The 16,915-nt window shown below is 47.1% G+C and overlaps 1 protein-coding gene across 1 annotated transcript in view; it reads left to right on the plus strand.

Annotated features, from left to right (window-relative positions):
- Positions 1–16,915, plus strand: part of edc3 (enhancer of mRNA decapping 3 homolog (S. cerevisiae)) — a 237,940-nt gene that overhangs the window by 45,549 nt on the left and 175,476 nt on the right. The window lies entirely within an intron of this gene.

Consider the following 16,915-nt stretch of genomic DNA (forward strand, 5'->3'; position numbering starts at 1 on the left):
GATTGTGCTGCAATGTATTAGGACCATTACAAAAAAAAATGCATCGGTTCATATTGAATATGATCAAATGAACGATGATCCTTTTTCTGAGGGCCTCTTCTCTCCAAACATAGTCCACAGTCATTTGTCCCAGTGGACATGTGAAATATTTTCCATCTGACATTTCAGGGCTGGCCTGTGTTGGTTTAGCGTCTACTTTCAATCCAGTCATTTATTTACGCAGCAACATCACTAGATTTTTTTTTTTTTTTTTTTACTGTATATCCAACTTGCATTAGCTTTGTTTTATTCTCCACCCCCCCCCCACAAATGTCTGCAATCATCCATTCGTGCGCGACCCCGTCATAAACTGAAAGCTGTGGATTGAAATCCTTTCTGTCGCAGCACAAGAAGAAGCACCGAGCTCATGGGGCAAACTCAAACTCATCCCCCCCCCCCCTCCTCGTCCCAGTCTTTTGCAAGAGGCGAGCGAGACTGCTGGAAAACATTTCAGTTTATCGAGTTAAATTAAACCTGGAGCCTGGAGTAGGCCACGTCTCATCTCACGACATCCTACACACACACACACACACACACACACACACACACACACACACACACACACACACACACACACACACACACACACACACACACACACACACCAGGCAGCCCTGCAGGCTGAGCCTCACCAGGCTCACCGGGCTCGTCCCGCTCGGCAGCCTCGGCAGGACTCACTGGAGCTCTGTGCCTCCCGTCTCATCCCCACCGGCTGCGCACAAGGCTGCGAGTGTTGTGCTGTGTTTGTGTGCAGAGGAAGGCCTGTTTCGTCTCCAGTGCCCATGTCACAGCGGCAGCGACGGCAGCAGCAGCGCTAGCAGAAGCAGCAGGCCTAAAAACTTGCAGCTGCACGCATGAAAAGGGACTTTTTGGGGTGGATGAAACCTCGACGGTGGCTGGACAGTTTTTGATTAAACCCTCTCACCCCCCCACCCCCACCCCCAGAGGAACCACACACACACACACACACACACACACACACACACACACACACACACACACACAGCAGCGGCACGCAGGTGCAGTGCTCAGCGTGGACAGCAGGTGGCACTTCTGGTCCAGGTACTCATCCAAACGCTGTTGAGTTAAACACACATTCTTGGAAACAATCTCTTCTGTGATGTCACAAAGGGCATTTACATGTATTTCGCAGATTAGTGTCACCTCCCAGCCAGGTAATGCCCGCCGCTTTTTGTCTCCTTCCAAACATGTTGAAGGTCTAACAAATCAGAGGAGTTGCCAGGTCTGTGGGACATCGTGAACGGGAGAGCGAGCTGAAACAGCATCCCCTTGTGATGTCACAAAGGGAGAATGCACAAAGCAGAACTATCCACAGTCTCGGCGGGAGGCTTAAACCCCGGTGTTATTGCAGCATGCTGCAAACAGCGGGTTAAATGTAATTATACTGTTGTTTTGTGGAGATCAATAGACCTCGTTTGGACAATGAATCATCCCGGAAGACTCCAGTGCAGTCCTGGTCCTGGTCCGAATATGTGAGACTAAAACGGCTTTTTCTCGCAGCCCAAACGAAAGTGACGAGCCACATTTAAAGCGTCACAGTGGGAACAGTTGGGGTTTACTGACGCTTGGAGACGGAGGATGCGGTGGGACCGTCATCCGCAGGCCCCCCCCCCACCCCCACCCCCGCACCTCTCCCCCCCTGTTGATGAATCACAACGAGGCTTCGTCGCCGTCGAGGAACCACATGACAAAAGCCGAGCCCGAGTGCTATTGATGGTGCCCGCTTTGGGTTTCACTTGCACTCGCTATTTATCAGATGGGGCTAATTGGGAACACATTGGCTCTGCGGCCCTGAGAGATGAGCGTCTGTCAGGAGCCGCATTCCTGCTCCGATGCTGCGATAGCCGGCAGCGCCTGCCTGCCGTCTGCATGTGCGGGGGCTGCGGGAGGAGCTTTTTTTTTAAAGGGGTGGCGGGTTTCGAGTGTGTGTGTGTGTGTGTGGGTGTGTGTGTGTGTGGTGGATAGGTGAGCAATAAGCACACATCCTTTAACTCCTGTCCTCTGACTGGATTAAATATGTGCTGAGGATTTATTAGGTAGGAGACCATCTGGGGCCCCCCGGACAAAAACTGTTTTGCTGCCTCCTCACATTTTAGTCTCTTCCTGCATCATGCACTCACTCTCACTATCTGCCCTACCATCCATTTCTTTTATTCCCACTGTGTGTTATTTTTCTTGTCTTAAGGGGGGTAGGGGGGTGTGTGTTCTATGTGAGTATTCTCGGCCTCTCGTCCTTTGCGCTACCCTATCAGCCAGCAACATGTGTGCAGATGTGCCATGTGATGGATCCTGCAGTGCTACGATGTTTGCTGCTTTGCTCTGGTGCAGTACTCAAAGCGGGGGAAAAAAAAATGAGGATGTGGGTTTCTAAATCAAAAGGACAATTTCAATAAAAATAGATTTACATTTTTACGTCCAGTATATTTAAGAGCTGTAAAAACAAACTCAAATGAGGGTTTAATGAACATTAACGTTTTTGTAAGATAAACTTAATTTGTGGTATTATGTCAGACTTTCTAATACAGTAAATCTAATAAATGTAATTCTAAAATTACTACTAAAAACCATGCTTTGATTTAAAAGAATAAAACCTCAAGTCAACAGCGTTTAAAGATCCACAAGTGTCAGGAAACACTGTGACGGGACGTCCGAGGAGTTAACCGACAAGTCGAAGCTCATAAAAAAGCAGGGAAAATAAACAAGCGACTCCTTGGCTTTTGCTTTAAACGTCTCAACTGAGCACATGTGCCTCTCGTTTCAGAGGTCGAGTGTTCGGTCGTGCTGGTACACAGGAAGCAGAAGAAGAAGAAGAAGCAGAAGCAGAAGAAGAAGAAGAAGAAGCAGAAGAAGAAGAAGAAGAAGCAGAAGAAGCAGAAGAAGAAGAAGAAGAAGATACCGGTTTCTCCAGCCACCTCTTCAGAAACACTGGGGGAAGAGTCGAGAAGATGAGTCCCCAAGGAGGACAGGAGCACGTGCAGGTATGCAAGATGTTACTGCATCTGTCCAGTATGAAGTAGGTAGTAAAAAAGTGAAGTAAGAGGAAGAAAACAGGAAGAAGTGCCTCAAATTTGTACGTAAAATGATTAATCCCCTCAAACTAGCTGCCGTCCACCAGCGGCAGATCTAGATGGTTTGCACGGTTTGATTGTTTTTTCCACAAGCCGTTCCCACTGCCCGCTGCTGAAATTCGCCCCATATGTCGAGCCGTGTTGGCTGCTCCTGACGAAGCAGGCACACGGCAGCGAAGAGGCAGCGAGAGAGGCCGAGGACCTGCGTCGGAAACAGTCGGACGCAGCGACGGAGGAGGTGGATCACCGCCGAGACTGGGAGGTGTTCAGCCAACCATCCGTCTTCCTCCCCAACACCGACGCTGACAGGCTGCATCACCGCAGAGTAATAAATGTAGCTGCATGTCGAGACCACATATTATTGATCATTAAATGCTATTGCAGTTTCTGTTTTTTTTTTTCTTTTTTAATAACTCCCAAACCACAGACCTGCTGTATAGTTTCATGGATGAACAGTGGAGAAAATGAACCGAGGTGACACGTGAAAGTTTCTCCTGTGCGTGATTTTTGGGTGAGAAGAAACTTGGAGGGGCGGCTTGTTTATTAGAAGGAGGAGAAGGAGGAGGTGGAGGAGGGAAAAAACATTGTTCTCCTCTTCAACTGTCAGCACCTCAGTTATAGTTTAATTAATGATATTGCACCGTGCTGTTTTTTAGTGGCTACGTAATTTTTTTTTAAAATCAAATCAACTTGCCTTTTTTTTTATTTATCATATTGCATATTACTTTTTATATCGTACCAAACACTCCTTGAGTCAAACCTGACAAAACATACAGTATATGCCAGACATATATTATATATATGTATATATTGCTGTCATGTGTAGACATTGATGTCCAGGCACTGGCCCTTTAATTCTGACACGTTATTTCAGTGATTCCAGATTCACTGTGATCACTCTCAGAAAGGACTTTCTGGTACGAAGCCAAAGCCTGACTTTAATCTCCGTCTCATTAGACACCAGTGAAAAGTCAGAGCGTTACCAGGAAGCAGACCATGGCGGCTCACTTGGGCTTTCATGCAATTCGCCGATGGAGGCTCCAATTAAGGTGCAGGGAAAAGGCGGCTACTGCTGTTTAAAAAAAAAAAACAAAAAAAAAACGTGCAGATGTGCAGGTAAGTGACCATGCAGAAACCCTCGGCTACGACGCAGCACCGGGGCTCCGCGCAATTTCCGCCTCTAATTGGACTTTCCCGCACAGTGCCTGCTTCCAATCACGGCGGAACAGTGGCAGACGGTGGAAGACTGACACCGTCGGACCGAAGCAGAGTTTTTAATTCACAGTCTCGCAGTCAGTTTGTCAGCGGTGGGGAAAATAAAAACACGTGTTTTTTGGCAGAGAGGTTTTTCACACTTTGGCCGCTTTTGTTTCTGCCACAGCTTGGTGTGAATTGCTGTCGTCCAGCAGAAAGTGTCTAAACCAAGCTGTCAGAAGTCAGTGGAGACAGACTGAGGTCTAAAAGTTCAAGGGAATTTAAAATAGTTGAATTGTGACTTTCCAGAACGACTGAGATCCATCTGTGCTGCACATAAACAATGTTGGATACATAAAAATTGGTTTAAAAACAGCTGTAACAACTATTAAACAGGGTTACGATAAGCGGCGACAATGTATCTGAGTTAAATTGCCTTGAAAGTGGGTTTCCCACTACAGAAGCCGTGTTTAGTGCCAGCCTTTGAGGCAGCAGCCACCGTCGATGTTGCCGCCCTGCAGGCTGTCGCCACCCACCACACTACACAATCCCCGAGCCCCCGTTTGATTCTCTACACCTGCTGCTCTAAATCTTCCCCCTAATGCTAAAATCCTGCCTATGCCATCCTTAGTTTAAGTCTTTCTCTCTTCCCTTCCCTTCCCGCCGGACTGGCCCCCTCTCAGGGCCGCATCACCTGGAACCAATCTGTAACACAATCAAAGTGTCCTATAACGTAAAAAGCTCAGTTCCTCCCTTTTTATAGTCCATTGCTCTCCATTCCTGCTCGGGATCTTTGGCAGCCCGGCGGGCCATGTGTGGAGGGGAGGAAGAAAAAAACAAAACCCCCCGACAACATCAGCTCAGGATAGAGAACTGCTTGTTTAGCATTATGCAAATGTACATGGAACGGGTCATTTTGTTTTTCCCGCCTTTACAGACAATAGACTGGAGCCTTTTGTCTAAAAATAAATTGGCCATAATGCAAACTGGGAGCCCCGACTTGTTTTTGGCCGAAAGCTGAGAGGGTTGCTGGGAAGCCTTTGAGAAATCTGTGGTCATAAAAATCTAACGGCGGAGAAAAACACACACAAACACACACACACAAACACACACACACACACACACACACACACACACACACACACACACACACACAGGCCGGTCGAGTATCGTTCAGGGTGCAACCAGGAGAGTCTTTATGAGGCAGCAGCTGGCCACAGACAGTTTTCTGAGCTGACAGGAAGAGAGAAAAGTGAATCTAGCAGCGTTCGGGACTCTTCAGAGGCCAGCTTTGCCCTCATCCATCCAACGTGTTGATTGCAGCTCCCTGATGAGTCAAAGGCGCTCAGAGTTTGTGCGCTCACCAGTCATCGCCCTTGGCTTCAGAGCCGGCGCGTGTCCGCAGGTGTGTGTGTGTGTGTGTGTGTGTGTGTGTGTGTGTGTGTGTGTGTGTGCGCGCGCTTAATCGCCGGGTGATTAAACTCTAATAGGAGCCCTTTTGGAGAAGTCTGGGGGGATTTACTCCTGAGTCAACATGCCAGAGCCCATTTCCTCCCCACTGGCTGCTGCCTCTCAACACCCCACTGGCCGCAGCGCAGCTCCACGGTGTGGCTCGCTCAGGCAAGGAGAAACCTTGGAAGTGACCCTGCAGAAGGCCTTAAATACACTGTTCCGACAAATTACATTTCTCCTGATAATTGCATAATTGGTGCGGTTGGAACAGAAGACAGTAATGTTTAAAGTTTTCCCCCCGCTGTTTCTTTTTGTTTTACAATCATCGTGCATTCCAGGACAGGAATTATCTGTGTCATCACAAGTAAATCATTTGACACGGTTCCCAATGTTGTTTGGTTCTTGATGAGCAAAAGGCTTCGATTCCATTTAGTAATTTGAGCAATTCTCGAAAAAAAAAAAAATGTTCTTTGCGGCACGCTTCAATTTAAAATGTCTTTTAGCTACCAAACACAAACACAAAAACGCACAACAATGAAGTAAAGAATATATATATATATTTTTTTTTATAACTTATGATTGCAAAGAGCTTTTAAGAGTTATCTTATGAGGGGGTAAGTCAAAAACTTCTCATTCCACTAGGAAAGTTTTAGCATTTTAGCTTGAACATTTAGCGGAATTAGCTTTTTTCTATGCTGCAAATCAGTTCTATAATGCTATCAACTTGCACATTTGAGTAATTAGTGCATCACCCAAGAGACACCTTCTGAAAGTATCAAGAAGTATCAAAAGAAATTGTGAATTCAATACATGAGTAGACTGGGATTTGGTTTAAAAAAAAACAAACAAAAACACAAAACTCGAATTTGATCCTGATTGGCACTGGCACTCTCCTCCGCAGCTGTCGTCAAAGGCCACCTGACTTGCAGCCGCAGCCCAGGACGTTCGTCACGGTGTGGAAAAAAATTTCAGACATCTTGTTTTTGAAACTTCCCACGGAAGGACAACACAGTGGCCGTTATACCCAGCGGCTGCGTTGGGGCCGACGTACGCTGCTGCTGCTCCTCCATGTGACTCCTAATTGTTTGATTGGACGTAATTCAATAAGCAATCGAAGGGCAGTTGCGCGTGAGTGTGAGGCGTAAAGCAAAAGAGCACGGCTGAGTGGAGCCTTTGTCTCCCCCCCGGGGCCGCCGCTCCCGCCTCTCCGGGACGATCACGCGGCCCCGTCGGCCTCTGGTCAGCACCCCTGTGTGGACCCCTCTGCTGTAATTGTCCAGGGCCGCCAATTCCAGGAGCCACGCACTTTCAAAGGCTTAGCGCTCGGAACCATGCGCGTCTTGTGTTCGCCATGTGAGCCGCTATCTTTAGAATCGCACCGCACAAAAAAACATCCCAATTACCATTGTCTGTGAGGCATGGTGGTCTACCTCGCCTTGGGAAGGTCTTGGAGCTGTGGGAATGTTTGATCGAGCCGGTGATGAGTCAATCGCGCGACGCACATCTGTTTTCACCGGCGGTAAGGCTGGGTGATTCGAAGCGTCGGCGATGCGGGAATGAAACGTTAACTGCAAGTCTGCGAGACGACCCGATAAGAAAAAAAATGATGCCCTGTCAAAAGGCCACATCCACGCAGCTGTTTAGCGTCACTCAATCATCCCTATGCAAATCTGGCAGAGAGTGTCTGGCACTACAATAAAGACGGTCGGCGATGACACGGAAAAAAAAATGCCGCGTAAATAAATTACTCTGGGCCAACCCCCCTCTGCACCCGAGTCAATCAAAGCCACTAGAGGAGCTAGGCTCTGTGAAATACGGCTCATTATTACCAAACCAAAGAGAAAACAGCACTCGGCGAGATGAGGGAAATGAAGAGCAGTTATCCTGTGAGTGAGATGATGTCCATCCTAAACCCAGGACTGGCAAAATATCAGAAAGTCTCACCACCATTTACCCAGTGCACTGATGGAAGCAATCTTGGCGAATGCGTGTGTGTGTGTGGAGATAAGTGTATTATCCTGCATGTGTCTTTAAAGCTTGGCCAGCACACCAGCCAAACTCAGGCAGACCTGCCAAAAAGGCCTGTAGATTTGCTTTAATACCAGCAGCAGAGGGCCGAGCAGCCGGCGGCTGTGTTCTCTGGTTTCTCGCTGAAAAGCTTTGTTACAGTAATGGTTACAAACTCCTTGATGCCAGAACGACCGCTGCAGCTGAATCTGATCAGATATGAGAAGAAACACCCCCACAAATCACAGCCAAGTAAGCAAGTTCCCACAGGAGAAAGAATAGCGAGGCGGCAATCAATGGTATTGTGCTGGCAACCGATGTACCAGCTGCTAATTGTAACGTAGGACCAGAGGGATACAAACAGAGAAGCTAACAATGCTTGTGACGCTAACTGGAGTGTTAGAGAGGGCACATCAGATTTGGGTTCATCGTTCGCCATGTGAAATGGTTTCCAACAAACTGATTGAAGGACATCACGAAAACACATGTAGGATTATGCACAAGCAATCGTGAGCTGTGGAGAAAAAACACACACATGGATCGCAGTTCTTGTAGATTTACGCAAAACCCCTCAGTACAGTTTTGCACTGAGGTAAGCAAGTTGTTTTACTGCTCACTTTTAAACAGCGACTTGCCAACAGACGGCCGAGACGGCACCAACAACACTTTATCGCACATGAAACAAATGTACAAAATAATGTTAATGCCTGATTACAACAAGTCACCGCAGCTTCGAACGTGATAGCTAAGCCAGCGCGTTTTTTTTTTAGATTACACTGATTCTACAACATTAGTGACATTAGCGACAACATGTTGGGATTTGTAAAATTCAGTTTTTAAGATGTACTTTGAACCTGGAACCCAGAAATGACACTAATATACATACAAAACTAAAGAATGAATGTATCCGTGCCTTCGACAATGTACAGTGCCAGAGTTCCTTTACTGTCTCACTGTGACAGTGCTAAAGTTAAAGTTCCACTGATTGTCACATCAAGAAGGATGCCAAATTTGTTCTCCGCATTTGAACCATCATGCACCAAGGGAGCGGTAGGCAGCAGCGGTGCCACACACGGGAGGGAATCATTGGGTGATCAAACCCCCCAAGTCCAACTCTGAACACTCAGTGCCAAGCAGGGAGGCAATGGGTACCATTCTGACAGTCTTTGGTATGACCCGGCCGGGTATCGAACCCACAACATGACAGCCTCAGATTGGACACTCTGCCACTAGACCACTGAGCTGGTTGGCTGGTGATGGGGGAGGCAGTTTCACCTGAGGATCATCAACACAGGTGACGGGCTGCGAATGAAGCCGCTGTGAGATGGGCCGAGACGCGAGCGAGGCCGTAAACCAAACTGTGTCCCTCGGTGCTCCTGCAGGGGTGAGTCGGGCGGAATCCCTGCAGCCACTCGTAGGAGCACAAGACAGTTTTTCAGTGACTTTCTTTAGAAAATTGCGCGTAGGCAGCATGACTCTTATTAAGCAGCATGTGAATGCGCGTCTTTCTTGTCTCAACGGGGACATTCCTGACAATTAGACGGAAGAGTACATCTTTGTCTCCGCCGCTGAGGCCAACTCGCCCGTTGCCAGAGTGGCCGGTGGACGCGCAGGAATCATGTGATCGATCGGCCCAACACGGACGCCGTTAACAAATCGCAGGTGAGGAGCAGCCATCTGCTAAATAGGGTCAGTATTCATAATAGGGGCAATTATTTGCGGCAATAATGGTAAAAGCTATTTATATTTTCCCATGTCAGCTGCAAGCGCGGAGGATTGAAGAGGCGGATGATGGTATCTTACAGAGGCCTTGCATTTTCTAACATAACTGGTTTTACGAGTGACCTGCTCAAGCACGACGCTGCTTCAACTCCTCTCATAACTGTTCAACATACCATTACAATATTAGATCTCTGGTTTGGTGATGGGGTTCACGCCCACCGTTGTCATTCACACAAACTGAAGAAGCTCTGATTCCCTCAAAGGTTACTTGAGTTTAAAAAGACATGTCCATTGTGGGGGTACTGATTAACAAGGCTACTGTGGGCAGCATGCAATTAAAACATTTCCCATTACTCAACTCGGGGAGTAAACAGAGCGCTAATAAAGTTCTATTGGCACCATGGACACATTACAACATGAGAATGACCGAATAATTGGACAACTGCTATTTTATGTCAAACCCCACCAAGGCTGCAACAACCCTGTGCACCAGAACCCTCCACGGAGCACTGTTGTTTTTCTCACTTGCGACTCCATGGGAAGATGTTGGCCCATGATGATGCGTTAACTGACTGCGCAACAGGAAGATTCTGTAGGGAACCTGAAATGGGTCACAGTCGCGATAAGGATCAGGTCAAGATGTTCTATTCGAGACGTCCAGGCCGGGGGCTGAGGGTTGGGGTATGTGTATGTGTGTGTGTGTGTGTGTGTGTGTGTGTGTGTGGAGGGGGGGTAGGCTGTAGACTGCACTGGTCAACCACTCACCCACAGTGTCTCCCTGTTCAACCCTCTTTAAAGCAAACACTCTTTTGGATTAAAGCTGGCCCGAGGGTCCGGGCGGGCAGAGGTAAACTAAACAGAGGGGAAAAGGGGGTCAGCCGACTGTTTCAAGTGGACGTGGAATTCGGGGCATCTGTGTTTGTTTCTAATTGGCTGTTTTCGGGGCTGACTGACATCCTGCCAAGCCTTGGAGGCAGGGCAGAGGTTAGCGGTGGCGGCAGCGCCGGCGGATGCTGAGCTCATGACTGAAACTGCACTTTGGCCGCCGCTGTTGGTCTGAGCATCACTATACCTTCTCCAAAAGGACCCGTTATACGCTTATGGCCAGCTTTCACGTTGGGTTAAGGACACAAGCAAGGTGGTCTCAGGGGGGGCAGAACCTAAACTAGCCACTCCCTCTAACCTGGGAGAGGTTTTCTTGTCACCAAGTGGAACTTCACTGTTAGTTCAACAGGGGGAACCTTTTGCTTTTCCACTTCCAGGGTTGGTGAGAGCACCACTGTACATGTAATGTATTCAGAAAACCCCCCAAACAAACAGCATCAACAGCTGCTGCTCCGGGCGTTGCGAGGCCTCGCCAACGTCCAAACATTCCTGACTGCCATCATCTGCATTTTTTTTAATCAAATGAAAGGTTTACAAGTTTAAGAAGTGCGTCCAAGAACGCCGTAAGGCTGCCTAATCACATCTTTCTGGGGCCACAAAAGGACGAGTGACTCATGCAGCTGTATTCCACAAAAAAATCTCGTATCAATACTGATAGTGACAGTGTTTATAAATAAAAAAGGCAGCTTTTCTGAATTGAAAGGATGAATTTTTCTATTAAAAAACACTTACCTCGAAGCGATATAATCATGAAGTCCTTCATTCCTTTTCTGAAGTGAATGCGATGCACTTGTTTTGCATACAGAGGACCATAGGGCATCTTCCTTGACAATCACTCATATATGTGCTCATGTTGTAAGTTTTGTAAGCTTGTATGTTGTAAGTCTTAATCAGTCATTGTGACTCCACCTCCAACTCCAGGGAGAAGTCCCTTTTCTCTTTGTCTATCCAAACTTTGTTCCAACTTTGGCTCAGACCACAAAAACCCTCGAGCTTCACTGATGAAAAGGGTCTTCAGTCAGGCACCAACACGCTGTGTTTCAGCACACAGTTTCTGAAAGTTGCGGTAGTGAGGCGTTCGCTGACACAGTGAACAATTGTTGGTTAAAAAGAAAACAATCTCAGCGTCCTAAAGCACCGCAAAGATCTCGAGATTTGAAATATACGTGCAAAGATGAGGCGCTCCAAGAAGGGCCCGCTGTGGCCCACCTCTGAGGCTCCCGAGGTGAAAGGTCACTGCTGTGACAGTGCCGGCTCATCTGAGGGTCTCTCTCGACCTCCAAAGCAAAACAGCCGGGGGGCAGAGCGGCGAGCTTCTCTGGCCACGCCGACGCGACTCCCCGGGATCCTGGCGGGGAGTCGGGGAGCCCGGGATCAGGGCTCCCCCTCCCCTGGACAAATACAGACGGGGTCGCGGGTCATCCGAGGAGCTCGCGCAAGGCTTTCATCCCAGAGAAGCTCATTTCAGGGGAATGTGTCTCCTTCTCCATCTACACAGGAGTCCTCGCCGAGCGCTGGGTGGCTGGGCTCAAGCCCGGATCGCCCGACATGAGCGCTTTGTTATCTTTTTCGGCGCTGCGTCTTTGTGCTCATCGCTGCCTCGCACGGCCCCCGGACGCCGCTGTGGGAAGATCAGGACCGGGTCGGCCGCCCGCACACACACACACAACACACAGACACAGACACAGTTTTTTGTTACAATCCAAACACGTCCTAAAACTGTATCAAATAGGCCGATATTGCAGGCCAGGGGTTTAAAAATAAGGCTGCGGTATTTTTGGCCGACCTCCACGAGAGATGACGGCCGGGGTTAGCGCTCGCATGTACGTGAGGTTTCATTACTTACAAGCCAATAAAAAACCCAAGCAAAGACGGCTTACATGTTGTGAGTGGGGGGGGGGGATTAAGTCTCGCGGTGGAGCGTAATTCCCTGCGTATTTATCTTCGAGCCTCCGCGAGCCTCCGCCAAATGTAATTGGGCAATGGTGTTTAGGCACAATGCGATTATTTGATTGAACGGCCCTCTGCGGAGGTGCCGTGCACACCGGACAGAGTAAAAACCCTCGTCGGCTCGTTTTTGTGATTATTTGGATGACGGCGATGCGAGCAGACTGAGGCCAAGCTATCCAGGAGAAGCCTGGCCTCAGTCCAGCTGCGTGTTCGCGTCATCGTGACGTGAAGGGATCACAGTGTTTGAGTCCAATCAGTCCTCCAGGTAACGTGAGACAAAAAAAAAAGTTGGTACTTTTAAGCCTACTTATGTTAAGTCAGGGCTGCGGTAAACAATAAACATTGGAGAGCAAAAGGTTATTTTCCGAACAGAGATCACTTGGTATTGTTGCTTTTTTTGTTGCTCTCAAATTATTTTTTTCTAAACTCTAAACTCATTAAAATGTAAAACACAGATGGATAATTTTGTGTGCACCTCACTTACAGTGTCAGGGGTGGATAAAAAGTAAAATACGCAAATGTTGTACAAGTTCTGTTTTTTTTTCCCCAGTACGATCCCAGAGCTCAAGACTCACAATACTCGCAATCGATTTGAGTCGCGCTGTAAGAGAGACCTGTCGATTGGCGGCAGCGGCGACGCCCCCTAGCTGTCATCGGCTAGCGCCCAAAAGACATAAAGGTTGTTTTACAGCAGGAATGTCTCTTTTGTGTACGAATGGTTGCGTGTGCGGCCGCCGTGCTGTTTGCAGCACGCGTCCACAGCTGCCGAAGCTCGTCCTCTGAAGTTTCCCACATGTTTGCGTTTGAACTATCGCGGCTGCAGCTTTAATTCTGACGCCACTGCAGCGAGGCGCCGCCGTGCATATATTCAACATATACAGTCCACATTTGAGCTCAGGTCCTCTCGCCAATTGGGATTATTCACATGTGTTGGGAGTCTGTTTGAAACTGCAGGAATATTCTAAAAAAAATCTCTTTCCACCATATGATTGTAGATGAGGATCAGTGAGTGAACCACAACCCATCACAAACCATAATAGCAAACTGCAGCCAGAGAGGGTTGGATGGTAAAATCAAAAATGAAATAGTTTAAAAAAAATACATATGAAATTTGACAAAACTATCATCCGAAAGATTTTACAAGGCTGGTGGTCTTCAGCTGGCCAGAAGATCATTCTGCCCTCTCCACCACTTTGAAAATGTCACACAGTGAGTTTGAATATTAAGCAGGCAACACAGGTACAGATACGTCAGAGGACGGCGCTCCAGGAAAAACAAGAGGTGGACAAAAGCAGCAGAAGAATGGAGAGAGGGTTTCAGGAACTTCTGTCAACTGTTCAAGTTGTAGTTTTTTTTTTTCTTGTAGGCCAACCGCCACTGTCCAATCAGAACGCTGCTCTTAACACATTAACTCATTTTCCAAATAGACAAATGGCAGCTTTTTTTTTTTTTCGTGAATTAGACACAGTTTTCTTTTCCAAATTTTCACTGTTTCCGGTAATCCCTAAAAACGTGCATCACAAGGTGGTATGGAAGAGACTAATTGACCCCTGAGGGCCTGAGCTGGCTGCAGATGTATGGAGGTGGCCGCCCCGGCTGAGCCGTCCCAGGCTGCACCAGATATAGAACTGAGGGACGAGGCAGAACAGCGTCCCCTCTGTCTGCTCCTGCCCGACCCTGTTTATCCAATTACACATCAGTACAGCCGCTGCCTCTTTTTTCTCCCCCCTCATCTCGACTTAATTTGATCAGAGAATCTGCTGATGCCTTGTGCACCCGGCTCATGTGAAACTAATTTAAAGCTTCACATAAAAATTTGGTGTCTCTTTTACTCTCACCCTCGCGCACAAACACGCACATCCACAGCCTGTGTGTTAGTGTTGCGAAGTGATCTCTCTGAACTGTAAAGATCTTTTGTTTTTCGTGCCTCCGAAAAATAGGCTGAAACAATTGTGCACCACATACGTGACACAAGCGTTGTGCGTTTTTGCCACGTGCAAGTAAACGCTGCAAGATTCTGTGTGTCGATGTCAAAGCTGCATTTTTTCCTGTGTGGTGCACAAGCTATCTGAACACAGATCAGTCTAATCTCAGTGCAACACATCCTTATTTCATTATAAAACCATTCGTACTTCCGCCCCTGTCGATGAAAAGTTATGAGGCAGGGAAGTAAAAAAAAAAAGAGAGAAGAAGAAGAAGAAGAAGAAGAAGAAGAAGAAGAAGAAGAAGAAGTAGAAGAAGAAGATCCCGCTCATGTGGTGCGTTCCATTTCAACCAGGACTTTAAAAAATAAAAACACTTCTGAAGATTTCCGGCTGTATATTTACAAATTTCATAGTTTGATTTTTATCTTTAAAGGGAAACTACAGTCCGCCACCCAAACATAAAAGGGGGAGAAGCTGCTCAAACACATCAAGTGAAACACAAACATTTAGCTTGACTGCTTTTTCACTCTGAAACATTCAGATAAATGCAAAATATACCTGCTTTCAGTCTCGGCCGTTACATAACTGCACCTCCAGTGGTGCGATCTCACACGATTGTTTACCCCGGAGACTGTATAGCTCGCCATAAAACAGCGATGTATTTAGCCCTGTGTTTACAGCCTCCAGCTAAAAACAGAGAGTTTTACATTCCCACTAAAATTGGAACTTTGTTGGACAGTCCACATATTTTGGAGAGGACAAAAACAAGGTGGTTTCCAAGGGCGTAGCCAACACCCTCAAAGGTTTGTTGTCACTACCCTGTAGGGAGGGATCTCAGTGCCCTTTGTGACATCACAAAGGACTGATTCCCAAAGCTTTCTGTTGACTTTCTGTACATTGGAGGAATGCAATAAGGAGAATACAACAATACAACAACACCTGCATGACATGTTTCTGAAGGCTCAAATTAATTTTTAAAGCTTTCTTCCATGAAGTTCAGTGCCAAAAGTCGATGATTTCCAGCAGCATACTGCACCGTTGCGAGCGGATCGCTGCTGTTTACATCCACTGCCTGTGGTTTTAATGCGCTGGCTGATCAATGTTTACATTTGACATTGACCTGGAAATGAAATCGGAGTCTCATGTGTTTATGTGAGAGATCCTGCACAGAGGACTTCACAAAACTTGGGGGCACACTGGCAAAGATTTTGTCTCTGTGCAAAATTGCATTTAGGCCAAGTCAAAACTAACATTTTTCAGGCTTGAAGCACAAGTAAGGTTTCTCCTGTGCACGTTCACCGTCCACCCAGAGCAGTAAAGAAACTCACAGGAACAAAAGGGGGAACTTCAAAATGAAAAACATGCACTTCAGATTAAGGCCATGTTGTGCAGATAGAAAACAGAGCTGCAGTACAATACCTCAGCAGCTCAGTGCAGCTTCAATTGGATGCAAAGCAATTCAGCATCATCCTGGAAGAAGCTGCTTTGGAAAAATGATCCATGTGCATGATGCCGATTCATAATTTTTCACCTTTTCTGCAAGATTGACAATATGTATATAGTATGACAAATACTGTAAATTGCAACTATCACTGAAGAGTCCAAGCAATCAAGAATCATTTCAAGACTCTCTCGGCTGTAACCTCTAGATATATTGTTGCCTGACAGTATAGGGAAGTTTTCAATGATAAATGGCTGCGGCTCTGAAAAACCATAAACTGTATATTACTTTAAGGTCTTGATGTTGGCAGCAAATCCGATAGACACGTTCATGGGAAAGTAATGTAGAAGACAGAGTGATCTTAGTGAATTAAGTTTTGTCAATGATTATTAGTTTTGATTAGATTAATCTATTTCCATCAGGGGTTGAAGAAGTAAATTATGATGGGGTCAAAGGTTAATGCGCTCTTTTCTGGAGATCCTGGATGATTAATACAGCAAAGACGCTTCACATGTGTCCAGGATCTCAAAGGCTTACCATGGTAAGGAAAGACATGGGTAAAAAAACAAACAAACAAAAAAAAAAAAACAGACATTGAAAATAAACTGTCACCTTCTTTCTTGTGACGTCACAATGCAACGCCCCAAAACAGCTAAAACTCACCATTTTACCAGGAGGCCGCAAACACCAGGCTAAACACATCATCTTCCGGGGATCAAGAGACAGTTCTTGGTAATTCCGTTTGCAGATGAGCAACAAAAATCTGAAAATGTGTACAACAGGGCTCCTTTAACGCATGCACTCTCTCCAGCCCATTAGCCAACACTCGGCCAACACCAGGACCTGACGGCCCAGAGGACCCTGCTGTTGACTCACAGGAGGCCCGTGCCAACATAAACCCCAGAGGCTACGAGCTGCTGCATCAGCAGCGGTGGCGAGCCCCTCTCCCCATGCAGCAAATACCTGGACATGGTTCCTGCGAGAAGTTAAACAGACAAGTCGCCATTTGGCCTTTCAGAAAGCAACGCCGCGCCGTGTGCCGCTGATGTGTATCTGTGACAGCCGAGACTTTAGCCCGTGGCAGTGGAGTGGTTTACATTAAGGAGAGGCCTGCTGCCGCACAGCTATGCCACTCTCCATCGTTTAGCCATGTGACCAACCTCCACTTGCAGCCCACTCAATTTTCTCTATGGCATTCTGGTTCTTCTTTT

This window comes from Nelusetta ayraudi, unplaced genomic scaffold (assembly GCF_046127955.1).
Source record: "Nelusetta ayraudi isolate G7.1 ecotype Tasmania unplaced genomic scaffold, CSIRO-AGI_Nayr_v1 ptg000020l, whole genome shotgun sequence".
NCBI classification, from domain to species: domain Eukaryota; kingdom Metazoa; phylum Chordata; class Actinopteri; order Tetraodontiformes; family Monacanthidae; genus Nelusetta; species Nelusetta ayraudi.